We start from the raw sequence: 14,004 nt of genomic DNA on the forward strand, positions 1-14,004 counted from the left end.
ATGGCATTATCATACTTGCGTTCGGGGGGCTTATGACCTGTGTATGTGGCTCCGCCGTTGGTGCTGATAAATTATGTGTCCTTCCCCGGCTCTGTTCGTTTCCTTCCATCTCACCCTTTTGCTGCGTACAAGGACCCGCATCGCCATAGGCTATAAAGGTAGTTCTTGAATTGAAAATAAATTATCAATTTAAGGACTCACGTTTATGGAACTCACAGAGAGATACACTGACATAATCTACCACACTCACCACAATCACTCATTTACACGCGTATTACACATAACGAGTAATATAGTTACACATATAGCAATGAGATTTTATCACCGTTGTGCATTCCAATAATTAACCAAGTACTAGATAACCCGCCACATTAATCCTTTCCTTCAGATCTGGATTGGGATTCCCATCGTGTTCTTCTTCATCTGTCTGTTCCTCGTCATCTTCCCTATAGTGGAGCGCCCCGTCGAGCTGGGTATTGCTAGTGGCATCTTCTTCGCTGGCGTTCCGTCTACTATCTGTGCGTTTCATAAGGCGAATAAGTCCAAGAAATTCTGTTCATTTATGGGTAAGATGTTGCTGTTTTTCTCAAGATGAAATGTGATGAGTTTGTTTTCTACCGTGGCAAAAGGGCACGGTTGTTTGAGCTTATTCTGATTTCCCTATCTGGCTTCTATATTACTACAAGCAATCTGATTATGTATATATATATATATATATATATATATATATATATATATATATATATATTCTATATATATTATATATATACATATATGTTTATATTTTTCTTTCATTTTACAGGAAAATACGTCCGTCATCCAGCTGCTTTACCATGGATTGCCCGAGGAAGATGATGAATGTGACTGAAAATTTTGTTGTTACGATACTATTGACAAATGATGACCAATAACGTTACGAACAGAACTGTAACTGGTGTAGTTCGATTTATAACTTTACTCAACTACATGTAATTACCATAATGGTATATATCGAGATGCGTCAACTGCATCCTCTATTTTGTGAATTTAATCACTCTCATTTATTTTTTTTCGTGGATGTTATGGTTGTATTAGCAGTTGCTGCTCGAGTGGGAAAGAGATCTGGAGTAGAGTAATTATAAGATTGTAATAATTGTAGCAGTATTAGTGAAATTTCTTTCTCATCTAGATTTGAGATAGTATTAGAAGTAGTAATAGAATCAGTATCTGATTTTTTTTTTATAGTAACCGAAGTAGTAGCAGTATTAGTAGTAACTGTAGTTGTAGTAGTCGTAGTAGTAGCAATAGCACAATTGATTGTAATAATGGTTAATGGTTAATGGTTAAAAGCAAGATAAATGTGCTAGACATCTAAGGTCATGTAGCACTATAGTTAATGTTAGGGAAGGGGGTTGAGTTAGTGATTAGTTGTCAAAAGCTGGGCAAAGGAATTTGGTGAGTGAAAGGGTTGGGGTCGGGTAGGGTAAGGAGTTAGATTAGATGAAGAATATGTATCGTTTGAGGAAGGAGAATAGGTTTTTGAAGCAAAAAGTGTTGGATTCTGAAGGATGTCTGATAGGTTGGGAGGTCGGTGAAGGGGGATAGGTGGGGGAAACCCAGAGGTACGAGTTGTTTCAAAACGTGGCACGGCAGTAGGATGTGTGGGATTGGAGTGTCTGGTGGTGTATTTTTGACTTTATGAGAGTTAATGAGTTACATAAGGGATTCACGTGCGTAAGGAGGGAGTGGAAGGATAGAGGGGATGGTGGGGGGGTTAATGTGGGCGGGGTGGGGTCAGGGGATGGGCTGTGTTGGAGGGGGTAGGAGGATAGGTGTAGGGGGGATATCGTTAGGAGGAGGATGGATTCAGCAATTACTTGGAGTGTGAAGGGCAGGAGTTGTAAGTTTTGGAGGTTGAGTGTCAGTTTTCATTAGGTAATCTTGAATTTTTTCAATGGTTTCTTCTTCTGAGTTGGTTCGGGAGTTTTTGGGAAAAAGGGTTTTCTTGTGAGGGGGGAAGAGAGGACTGGTGTCTCAAGCAAGGAGCAAAGGAAGGTGGAGGTGATTGGGGTGGTAGGGAAGAGGGGGTGGAAAACGTTTTTTCTGTCTGTTACGGGTAGTGCGAAAAGGGAGAGGGGAAGGTGTTGGGATTGTAGTGGTGATTGAAGTATCTATAGTAGAGATTGGAGTGTGGATTTAGGATGGAAAAAGAGTTTGACGGGGGAAGGTAGGAGGTAGAAGAGGGGGGGTTAGATGTGGGGGGGGGTAGGAGAATGTCGGGCTTCACGTAGTGTGAGTCCAATTTTTGAATTGAGAGTTGCTACCTCAGACTAAAATTTATAGGTGGGACAACCCCTATAAAATACATTAGGGGGCCGCCACATTTGGGCACATGTGCGTGATTGTGCAGGGCAGTTAGATGGGGTATGGCCAGGTTGGGCACATAGTGGGCATCTGGCTGTGGAACGGCAATGTTTGGGTGGGTGTCCTAGACGCCAACATTTTTGGGCACTGACGTGGGGGGGGTTGGTATGGACAAACAGGGAGGGATTCTCCTCCTATGTAGACGTTAAAGGGAAGGTCATGCCTACGGAAGGTAATTTTGGTTATGTTAGGGGGTTTCTTTCGAGACCTTGGGGGGAATGAGTAGCATTGTACTGATGTTGCATCATAGTCTGTGAGACGGGCAAGTAGATCTTCTCCACAATCTGACCAATCTTTGTCATAGATTGGGAAATTTTGCGGGGGGGAGATTGAAACTTTTCCCGGTGCAAGTATTGAGGGTTGGATGGGGTTACCATATAGGTCTGTTAGTTTGTTAATGCATAGCTTGGTTTTCGGATTTTACTGTGACAAGACGGAGCGGTCGGGTCGGCTACGGAAAGAGACTTTACCTACTTGTTTTTGGAGACTTGTTGGAAGAAAAGGGGTGTTGTCAGAGTAGGGAGCTGTGGGAGGGATCACGAAAAATCGGTCCCATTTGGCTGCGCTGAAGAGGGTATCAAAATTGTTGTAGAGATGGGGGTAGTCGAAGGGGGGGGGCGTGACGAAGATGGAGTAGTGTTAAGGGGGGTAGTGTTATGGGAGGGGGGCAATAAGGCTGTAAGGTATTAATAAGGGAGGATGGGGGGGTTTGATGTTGGAGGTTGTGGGGGTAGGGGTGTTGAAGTTGAGATTGCTGGGGAGTGGAAATGTTTTTTAAGGGTCGATTGTTGGCTACTGTACTAGTAGGTTTTGATGAGGGGGTAGTTATTGCAGTTTTCGGAGCCGTGGTCAAAGGAGAGCCTGGGGTCAGGGAATCGGGTGGGTTTACATCGTTGGGGCTATTTGATAAAGGGGCAAGCCTCTTTCCCCCTAATAGTGGGGATATGTTTTCATTACGGGCCCATGGTAAGCCTGGGTTTATGTTGGGGATAAAAACAGTCCACCCCTCAGGGTCCCCTTGAGGGTAAGGGCTAGGTAACTAAATCGGGGGAATACCGTGCCCATGGCTCCCTCAGGCCGTTCAGGACTGGCAAAAAGTCAGCATTTCATCATTTCAGCAACGGCTCTCACACCTTAGGAGGTGGATAGCAGAAGGATTTGGTGAAGGACAGAAACGAAAAGGGGGAAAGGAAAAAAAAAGACCATGCAAAATTAGTTGAGTCGAGGGCTGAGCCCCAAAGGGTTGGGGAGTTCCCCATCATTGGGCCCCAGTCTCCGCCTCCTAAGCCCCCCACAAACAACGGGCAAGGGATTGGGGGGTTTGATTGTAATAGTCGTAGTGGTATTAAGTTAGCTTTGAGATGAATATTTGTCTTCATTTCATATTGAATGTTTTCTTGTTAACATTTGCCTTTGAAAAATCGCTATGTTTTTGCGTTTCCCATTGCTTCACACTCCAGCGTAAGTGTCCATCAATATATGGCTCATAATACTTACTATGTTTAAAGGTATAAATTTCACGTAAGCTAGACAGTTATCGTTTTAGATAACTTCTCCCCACACGAGAAATTTTGTGTACTGTGATCATGTAAAACGATTCTGTGTTAGATATTGCTGCAAGTATAGTTGTATAAGATTAGTTTTAAGTCAAAGTTATTGTCAGTATACTCGGAGAAACAGACCGTTAAATACGCGGTTCTGGCAAGAGCACTTAATTCGTTCTGTGGTATTATAATATAGGTAGTAGCTGATATGACCATGGGCGTAACTAACAAACTTTTTGCCTAACCGTTTTAATTTTAATCCGCCGAACATTATTGGGAGACCGGGTAAAGTTTAAAAAAACACAAGATTTTCGGTTCGTCCTCGCAAAAATTAACGAATGAATAGATAATTACATAATATACGAAAAGTACATTTTTAAGCCAAATGCATTTATTCCTCCCGAAAGCAGAAAATGAAATTCACATAACCACTGGACGATCGGCTAGAAGCAGACAAAATGTATATACCTTTTAAAGGAGGAACACCCAGTGTGTACTATGGCAAGGTTGGAATTCTGTGTCTTTAGTCATTTTCCCAAATTTTTTTTTCCGACGGAAGGAGTGTATAGGAAGCCGTTATGTATCAGCTAAGCCTTTTTATATGTATGCCATTACAGATTTTATATATGTATGGACTAGTGACTTGTACCATTGTACATGCAGGACAGCTGTAAAAAACAAACAAGTACTTAGACCCATCCACATCCACACCCACCCGCACTCAACCCAACCACCTACAGAGACACAGACACACACACACACACACACACAGACACAGACACAGACACAGACACACACACACACACACACACACACAAACACACACACCACACACACACACACACACACACACACACACACACACCACACACACACACACACGCACACACATACACGTGTGTGTACATGTGTGTATGTGTCTACACGCTTGCGTGCGTGCGTACATGTGTGTGCATTAAAAAAAAAACACGTATAATTCAAGCTGTACCTGCCATTTACGTGCGATGGCTAAGATGTTTATATTATACGAATACTATGGCATTCCTGTGGAATTCATTTCTGAATTTTGTGACGTTATCGTTCACAAATTACATTACTCAGTGATAATGTCTTCTTAGTGCTTTTTGTTCTTTTCTTTTATCTTGATATTACTGCATTCTTAATAAAGTATTTCACCTCATCCCCAGAAGTGATTATTATCCTTTTTGTGTAAGTTTCTTTTAGGAACAATTCATTCATTTCTAGGTTCACAAACAGGTATATGTGTGTATGTATAAGAGGGAGGGAGATAGGGAGGGGAGGGGAGGGGTGGGGAGGGGAGGGGAGGGGAGGTGAGGTGAGGTGAGGTGAGGTGAGGTGAGGTGAGGTGAGGTTAATGGTTAAAAAAATAAATGTAAATATCTTAGGTACAGTAAATGAAGGTTGAGTTAGTAGTTAGCTGCTATACGTCAACTTAATGAATGAATATATAATAATGAAAAGGTTAAAGATGGGTAAAGGAGTTGATGAATGAATGGGTTACGGTAGGGTTAGGTAAGGAGATTAGATCAAGTGAAGGACATGTATACGTCTGAGGTAGGAGAATAGGTTGTCACAGCAGAAACTGAGATTCTTTCTGATAGGTTGAGAGGTCGGTGAAGGGAGGATAGGTGTGGAAAACAGAGATACGGGCTGCAGCAAGGCGTGGACAGGACAACAGAATATGTGGAACTGAAAGAGGGACATTACATACGGAACATAGGGGTGAATCAGAATGTGACATCAGATAAAGTGTGTTAGGCGGGTGTGGCCAATACGTAAGCGGGCGAGAGAACAACCAGTTGAACAACCAGTTCTGGATCTCACAGACAAGGGAGTCAGTAAAAATAGTGAAGGGAAGAAGGGAGTGAGTATATGTCTTTTAAGGCAAAACGGAGTGCATACAGTTCTGTAGTAAGAACACTGGATTCAGGAGGGAGGGGGTATTTGAAAGTGTGAGTTGGGAAGTTACTACGAAACCAGCACTGGAGGTGGATTTGGAGCCTTCCGTGTAAACATGAACACGGGAGGAATGAATGGAGACATGGTCAAGGAAAGGGTGAAACCATGGAAGGACAGAATGGACAGAAAACGGAAGAGGTCGGAGATGGGGAAAAGGGGAATGGGAGAGGAGGGTATCCATGCGAATGGAGAAAGGAGTAGGTAAACATGGAGAAGAAGCAAAGGTAGGAAGAGGGATCATGGAATAGTTGGTTTGGTGAGGGAAAGTTGGTGGAATCGAGCATAGCTCGGAGAAAGAGAAGGATACGGCGTTGAGAGAGATAGCATGCCTGAATCAGTGTACAGGCTCTCAACTGGAGAGGAACGGAAGGCGCCTTGGGATAAGCAAAGACCGCAGTGGTCGATTGTATCAAGATGAGCAAGGAGGGAGATTGAGGCAGAGGAGTAGATATGGCATCCATAATCGAGAGTGGAGAGGATCAAGTAACATGAAGATGGAGGAGATTTTGCGATCTGAGCTCCAGGATATATGGAACAGAGTTTGTAAATTCAGAGGGGGCAGCAAGCTTTTTCTTAAATTAAAAGATATGGTCTCGCCAGACAATTTTCAATAAAAAATAACGTCAAGAAAATTGTCAGAGGAAAAGGTATAGGAGTGGAGTGCTATATAAGAAGAGTGGAGGTTAGGGACCTACACGTGTGCGAGAGAAAAGGATGGAGAAAGATTTGGAGGGAGAAAAGTGGAAGTCATGGTTAGTGGCCCAGGAAGATACTGCTGATATTGCAGACTGAAGGAAGGCGAAGGCAGAGATGGTTTTAAAACATCAACATATAGTGATGATCAGGCTCCTAGTGGTAAACTGAGACAATATATTAACGGTAAAAAGGAATAGATGGTGCTGAGCACACTGCCTTGTGGGATGCCTTCGACCTAAGGAAAGGATGTGATGTGGAAGAGGCAATTTTGACCTGGAAAGTGCATTCGGAGAGGAAAGACTTTATAAAGATACCCATGTTTCTGCGTATGCCTAGGGAGGACACTTGTTGGAGAATATGGTACTGCCATGTAGTATCATATGCTTTTTCTAGGTAATATATCTCGAAATGAGCAAGGGGGTTAGCTGTACTTAGAGCATGCAATAGTTTACACGAACAGCTAGTTAGAGCGATGGGGCGGTAATCTTGAGGGAGGGTACCCGATTTATTGGATTTCAAGAAGGGGAGGATAAGAGCTTCTCGCCAATGAGAAGAAACATTTCCTGACGTCCATATGTAGTTGAAAATAGTTAATAGGAAGGCAGAGAAGAAGATGGACGGTGTGGGAGCATACGGTAGTGAATACCGTCAGGGCCTTCACGAGCATTGCAGCACGACTGTAAGGCAGCATTGAGTTCAGAGGAAGAAAAAGGAGCATTATAGGACTCAGCAGAGGATAGGTTGAAGATGATGGGGGTGCATTCCCTGATGGTCTTAATAGAAAAAACGTGTGGAGAAAAGGCGAGAACCACTACTGACCTGGCTGAAATGGTTCACCTAGTTCATTAGCGACTTGGGAGAGGAACAGAGATGAGAGTATCCCGAATATGGAGGACGGGGGCTGGATAGGGGGATGTTTGCCTGATAATTTATGGATCCGGCACCAAACAGTAGAGATAGATGTAGATGTAAATGAGGAAACATAATTCTACTAGCTGTTTGTTATGCTGTTCCGGATTGTGGCAGCAATGGGATTGCCATAGAGAACAGTTAGAATTGATAATGCTATAGCTTGGTTTTCATATGCAACTGTGACGAGAAGTGAACGATCGGGTCGGCTACGGAATGAGACATTGCTGGAATAGCAGGGTGTTGTCAGAGTAAAGAGCTGTGGGGGGGTCACGAAAAATCGGTCCCATTTGGCTGGGCTAAATAGAGAATTTAAGGATATTTGCAGAGATGGGGGTGGTAGAAGGACGGGGACGTGTGGAAGAGGGAGTAGTGTTGAAGGAGGTATGATTATGGACAGGTGGACAATAAGGCTGTAAAGCAGTAATAAGAGTAATGGTTAATGGTTAATGGTTAAAAGCAAGAGAAATGTGCTAGACATCTAAGGTCATGTAGCACTATAGTTAATGTTTGGGAAGGGTGGTTGAGTTTTGTGATTAGTTGTTTTAAGCTGGGCAAAGGAAAATTGGTGAGTGAAAGAGAATAGGTTGTTGAAGCAGAAAGTGTGGGATTCTGAAAGGATGTCTGATAGGTTGGGAGGTCGGTGAAGGGAGGATAGATGGGGGAAAGCAGAGGTACGGGTTGTTTCAAAACGTGGGGACGATAATAGAATGTGTGGGATTGAAAGGGGAACATTACATAAGGAACAAGGAGATACGGATAACTGTGCAAGGGACATTGGTTTGAAAGGGGGTGTGACCTAAGGTGTTTTCTGATTTATAAGTAGGAATAGAAAATGATAATTTGGGGTTGGTATTGGAGGATGTGTTAGAAAGGTCCTTGAAGGCAATAAAATGGACTATAAGAGGAATATGACGAAGGTCAGGTCTGTGGGAGCGGAAACCGCGAATATTCTAATGAAGGATAGTTATACTTACTGATTTTGAGGGGGGAAGCAGCTAGAGGGTGGGAAAAGGACTGAGAGGTCTGAGATGGGAGAGGTGTGGGAGTTGGTGTTCTACTAGGAGGGGTATTAGGGGAGGAGGGTCTGAGGAAGGGGATACTTGTGACATAAGGGATTCACGTGTGTATCCAGGAGGGAGTGGAAGGGATAGAGGGATGGTGGGAGGGATAATGTGGGCGGGGGTGGGGTCGGGGGGATGGGCTGTGTTGGGAGGGGGTAGGAGGATTGGGTGTAGGGGGGATATCGTTAGGAGGGGGATGGATATCAGCAGTTACTTGGTGTGTGGAAGGAGCAGGAGTTGTAAGATTTGGAGGTTGAGTGTCAGTTTTCATTAGGTAATCTTGAATATTTTCAATGGTTTTCTTCTTCTGAGTTGGTTTGGGAGTTTTGGGGAATATAGGATTTCTTGTGTGGGGGGGGAAGAGAGGACTGGTGTCTCAAGCAAAGGAGTAAAGGAAGGTGGAGGTGATTGTGTGGTAGGGGAAGAGGGGGGGGAACGTTTGTTCTGTCTGTTACGGGTAGTGCGAGGAGGGAGAGGGAAGGTGTTGGGGTTGTGGTGGTGATTGAGTATCTGTAGTAGAGATGGAGTTTTCTGGATTTAGGATGGCAAAAGAGTTTGACTGGGGGAAAGGGAGGAGGTAGAAGAGGGGGGTTTAGATGTAGGGGGGTGGGTTTGGGAGAATTGGTAAAAATGGGCAGTATTACTGGAGTAAGGAGTAAGAGAGAACCACGTCGACGTGCTTCTTGTCTGCTTCACATAGTGTGAGTCCAGTTTGAATCTGAGAGTTGCTACCTCAGACTCAAATTTGTAGGTGGGGGCAGCCCTATAAAATACATTTTGGGGGCCGCCACAGTTGGCACATGTGCGTGATTGTGCAGGGCAGTTAGATCGGGTATGGCCAGGTTGGGCACATAGTGGGCATCTGGGGTGTGGAACGGCAATGTTTGGCGGGTGTCCTAGACGCCAACAATTTTGGCACTGACGTGGAGGAGGTTGGTATGGACGAACAGGGAGGGATTCTCCTCCTATATAGACGTTAAAGGGAAGGTCATGTCTACGGAAGGTAATTTTGGCTATGTTAGTGGGTTTTTTTCGATGACCTCTGGGGGGAATGGAGTAGCATTGTACTGACGTTGCATCATAGTCTGTGAGACAGGGAAGTAGGTCTTCTCCACAATCTGACCAAACTTTGTCATAGTTGGGCAATTTGCTGGGGAGATTTAAACTGTTTTCCCGGGGAACTATTAAGGGTTGGATGGGGTTCTGCAAGGATGGGTTACCATATATGTCTGTTAGTTTTGTTAATGCTATAGCTTGGTTTTCGGATGTTACTTGACAGACGGGGGCGGTCGGGTCGGCTACGGAAAGAGACTTTACCTACTTTTTTTTGGAGACATTGTTGGAAGAGAAGGGTGTAGTCAGAGAAGGGAGCTGTGGGAGGGAACACGAAAAATCGGTCCCATTTCGCTGCGCTGAAGAGGGTATTCAAAATAGTGGTAGTGATAGGGGGAGTCGAAGGGCGGGTGCGTGACGATGGAGTAGTGTTTGAGGGAGGTAGTGTTATGGGGAGGTGGGCAATAAGGCTGTAAGGTATTAATAAGGGGGGATGGGGTGGTTTTATGTTGGAGGTTGTGGGGGTAGAGGTGGGTGAAGTTGAGCGTGCTGGGAAAGTGGAAATGTCCTTAAGGATTGGTTTTTGGCTACTGTACTAGTAGGCATTGATGAGGGGTAGTTTTTTGCAGTGTTCGGAGCCGTGGTCAAAGGAGAGCCTGGGGTCAGGGAAACGGATGAGTTTACATCTTTGGGGCTATTTGATAAAGGGCAAGCCTCATTGCCCTAATAGTGGAGATAAGTTTTCATTATTGGCCATGGTAAGCCTGGATTATGTGGGGATAAAAAGTCCACCCCTAGGGTCCCCTTGAGGGGTAAGGGTAGATAAGTAAATCAGGGGAATACCGTGGGCCCCGGTCCCTCAGGCCGTTCAGGACTGGCACAAAGTCAGCCTTTCATCCTTTCAGCACGGCTCTCACACCTTTTGGGGGTGGATAGCAAAGGGTTTGGTGAAAGGGGCAGAAACGAAAGGGGGGAAGGAAATAAAGACCATGCAAAATTAGTTGAGTCGAGGGCTGAGTCCCCCAAAGGGTTTTGGAGTTCCCCCTCATTGGGTCCCAGTCTCCGCCTCCTAAGCCCCCCCACGACAACAACGGGCAAGGGATTGGGGGGGGTAATAAGAGTAATAAAGGAGGATGGGGTGACTGATGGAGAAGGTTGTGGGGGTAGAGGTGATGAAGTTGAAAAATCTCCTGGAGCTTGAGTGTTGACTTGTATAATGTATTATTAAGCATTGAGGAAGGGGAGTAGTTGCAGTGTTCTGGGTCGTGTTCAAAGGAGAGCCTGGGGGCGGGGGAACTGGGAGAGTTTTAAATTGGTGGGGCTATTTTTATGAAAGGGCAAGCCTCATTGCCCCTAACAAATGTATAACATCTTCATTATTGGCCATAACAAGCCAAGAGTATGTCCACCCCCCAGGGTCCCTTTGAGGGGTATGGGCTAGACCACTAAAACCGGAATACCGTGTTCATGGCTCCCTCAGGGAGGGAGGGGGAGGGGGGAGGGGGGGGGACGGGAGAGAAGAGAAGAGAAGATAAAGAGAAGAAGGAGAAGGAGGAGAAAGAGAAAGAGAAAAGGGGGAAAAAGGAAAGAAAAAGGAAAAAGGAAAAAAGGGGAAGAGAGGAGAGAGAGAGAGAGAGAGAGAGGGGGAGAGAGAAAGAGAAAAGAGAGAGAGAGAGAGAGAGAGAGAAGAGAGAGAAGAGAGGAGAAAAAGAGAGTTTCCCTAGAAGGAAAATTTCGGGGAAAAGAACTTCCCCCCCCTTTGGAAAACAGAGAGGATTTTTTCTTTTTCTCAAGGGATAAAATAAAGGTTTAAAAAATATTTTTTGTTGTTTATTTTGTGTTACTAATGTTTTAAAAACCTTTTAATCTAAATAAAAATAACACCATTGGTATTCATAGATTTGTAAAAAAATTTTTTTTGCCTTTTCAAGGAAAAATGAAATCAAGTAAGGCCCCAAATAATTCATCTTTTTGGTAAGCCCCAAGCCGAGAAAATTTTGGCAGAGACTTTCCCAAAAAAAAACTCAGCAAACACAAAATTTCCCCCGGGCCTTTTGGGTTTAAAAAGTCTGACTAAGGATTTATAAAAATCAAAACCCCGATCTAAAAGGGGTCACTGGAAAAAAGTTGGACATACCCGAAAATTGTAAATGCTGAATGGTTTTATTTAATTTTGGTTATAGATTTTTTTAGGTATGTCTCCATTTACTACATTTAAAGGGATTGGACATAGAAACAGCATCCTCCAGGGGCACTGGGTCAAATTACCCTTCAGGAACGAATTCCAGTCATGTGGAAAGTGTGCTGTATAAGATTCCAAACCATTTTTCATATTCCAAGCCTAAATTCTAGCTAAAGTTCAATATGTTCCTGTGCAGAAATAAAAATCACATTTCCAGATATAAATCTCTTGGATTCTGAGACTACCACCTTCCACATTTTGCACACACTGAAATTAATTAAATTTGATCCAGCAATTCTTACCTTATTAATCATATACAATTTTCCAAGTAACAGAAAAATATTACCACATTACGACTTGGAGAACTGACCAGAATTAATACTTGCATGACATGATTGACAGAACTTTATACAGAAGAATTAAAAAAAAAAAAAGCAAACATTTGATATTAGTAAACTACTAGATGCAAATTTCCCATGATGTTCAAATTATTCACTCAAGTCAAGTTATTATCTGACAATAGCAGACCTATATGCATATAGTGATGGAAAATTAATAACTATACAACAAGGTATTAATCAGATGCCTTTTTTAATTAGTTAATTATCAACACTCTTGATTAAAATTTGATTGAATTGAATTATCTTTTGGCTTACAATGTACATAATTATTTACAAAGAAAGCTGAAACATTCAGGGCTAATGAACTTCTCAAGCCCCTCTTAACAGTTTTGGGGAATATAGTTTTTCTGAACAAAACATGTGCATTGTATAATGTGTATGAAATATCCCATCTGTTTTCAATACATAAAGATCACTACTATATTCATATAAAAACACTTCAGCATAATAATATCAATAATTTTCCAAACACAAACAAAAAATTATTCACTGTTATTCTGATACAAAATTCTTACCTATAAACTACTCCTTTTTCATGTAAATTATTAGTCCCAAAATAAACTAGTCTTCAAATACAACTAACAGATATATACTAATAAAATATCCAAAGGCATGATAACATAGCACTTGAAATTATTTAGCAGTCATTATGTAGACTGGCCAAACTTTAAATATTTTTAACTAAAAATCTATTACAATATATCATTCCTGTCACTTGATATCATAATAACTCATGTTTGATAATGGCTCAAAATCAAAAAACTGATTTTGTACATCTGATATTAGTGATTATTTATGAAATACCAGTGCCAAGGAGAAGGACCTCCCATAAGAACAATGTAATTAATTTGGATATTTCATAGGTGCAAGGTAGGGTTTCCCAAAGTATTTGATATGTGTAAAAGGCATCCCAACATTTTCCAGTGACACTTAGATCTGGGTTTTTGATATTTATTAATCCTTAGTCTGTACCCTTAACCCAAAGTCTTACGGGAAAATGTTGTGTTTGCTGTAGTATTGTTTTTATGAAATGTCTCTGCAACAGATGCTCTGCTTGTGCTTAGCCAAAAATTAATGAAAAACCAGTGCCAAGGAAGGACCTCCCATAAAACAATGTAATAATTTGGATATTTCATAGGTGCAAGAGTGGTTCCAATGTATTTGATATGTGTAAAAGACATCCCAACATTTTCCAGTGACACTCTAGATCTGGGGTTCTGATATTTAGTCAATCCTTAGTCAGTACTCCTTAACCCAAAGTCTATGGGAAAATTTTGTGTTTGCTGTAGTATTGTTTTATGAAATGTCTCTGCACACAGATGGCTCTGCTTGTGCTTAGCCAAAAAAGAGTCAATTAGTAGACCATGTGACCTCACCTAATATCACCTTTCCTTGAGGAACAATATTTAAAATAATGCTATCAATATCAATGGTTATTTTCCTTATAGACCTTATTATAATTATAGTGTTATTGACATTACTAACAGCAATATTTTATACCAGAAAATATCTTAAAAAATCAAGGAAGTACTCGTAATTGGCTCATTGGTGACTTAGTACTCGTGTAAAATCAATTAATAAATCAAACTCACAGTGGGCATGGCACGTACGTACATGTCATCCTCAGTAGCTTTGGTTCAAAAGTCCTTAAAGAAATACTAGAAAATTTTCAAGGTGTAAAAGGTTAGAATGGCAAGGCTTAATAATATATTCATCAATATATACCTTTAAGATTAATGATGTTACTTAATCTTAGGAATGTACCCCCAAAA

Source organism: Penaeus monodon, chromosome 40, assembly GCF_015228065.2.
Source record: "Penaeus monodon isolate SGIC_2016 chromosome 40, NSTDA_Pmon_1, whole genome shotgun sequence".
Classification (NCBI taxonomy): domain Eukaryota; kingdom Metazoa; phylum Arthropoda; class Malacostraca; order Decapoda; family Penaeidae; genus Penaeus; species Penaeus monodon.